Genomic DNA, 1,182 nt, shown 5'->3' with positions numbered 1-1,182 from the left:
TTTTTGTTCTGCGACTTGTGAATTATAAATTATTTCAAGACTGTACATGTGTGCTCGATGTATAAGAAAGATTAAAAAAGTTAAATAATACCACCTAAAATCACAAACATGACCAGAGACTATTGCTTTATCGAAAGCTCTCCTGTTTTTGTTTCGTGTAGCGCAGTGATCTCTATACTTAGTAATTACTACGGATATCACTGGTCTAGCTGTAGGCCGCCATTGTAGTGCTATCTGATAATTGACATAAGTTTTATCTGTATTTTTGAAAAATATAATAGAAATTGTTATTAGTTGTCACCTCGCACGTTCGCAACCATTAATTATAATTAACAAAATTTTTACAAAACTTCGTAGTGCAAGGAGTTTATCTCCCCTAGCAGGATTTAGTCGGCCGTTACGCTGACTGTATTATTTAATTATAATTTCATGTCATAATATTAAATGTAAATGCGAGAGACTTCTCAATTTTGATCTTTGTTAATTTCAAAGTTAAACAGAGTAAAAATAGATTTCGTTTATTAAGATTTAGAGCACTGAATGAGTTCAGTATGTTTCATTTTGGCCGCCTAACGGCAGATGAGATTCTCTCCAGTATTGCCTTGTAAATAATGAACAAGAAATATTGAAAATCATTACATTCCGCAATATCTCAGTTAATCTTTATGTAGTTTGGTACATAAATAACCAGTAGTCTCTGAGACCCATGTTAATAATTACAGTTTACGTAAGATTACGCATATATCTAAATAGCAGCGCTCGCGCAAACTATTTATTAGAAGGCGATGAGTCGCGCGTTGTGTTTAAAAAATATATTATATCGTACGCACTTCGGGGCAACCGATGTCCGTACGATTGTTATTGCGGTAAAAGTTAACTAAAAGTCTCATGCTGGCCCACGATATTTAAAGCCACCCCAACCAAAATCATAAAATATATAATTATAAAAACAAAAATATATAATTATCTCGTGATAAAGTGGCCACACACACATACATATACACTTATACCGTGATACGATGAAAAAAAAAAAAACGGTAAGGAGACCGCTCGCAACAAGCGGGAAATCCGGGTTCGAGTCACCGTTCGGCACAAATTTTCGTTGTCGTATGTCACTATACAGATGTTGGTTGTCCGTATTTGCAACTCAAATACGTTTATTACATTCTTTACTACAGAAGA

Source organism: Schistocerca serialis, chromosome 1 (genome assembly GCF_023864345.2).
Source record: "Schistocerca serialis cubense isolate TAMUIC-IGC-003099 chromosome 1, iqSchSeri2.2, whole genome shotgun sequence".
NCBI lineage: Eukaryota > Metazoa > Arthropoda > Insecta > Orthoptera > Acrididae > Schistocerca > Schistocerca serialis.
The sequence above is the reverse complement of the archived record's forward strand: the minus strand, read 5'-3'. Positions refer to the sequence as shown.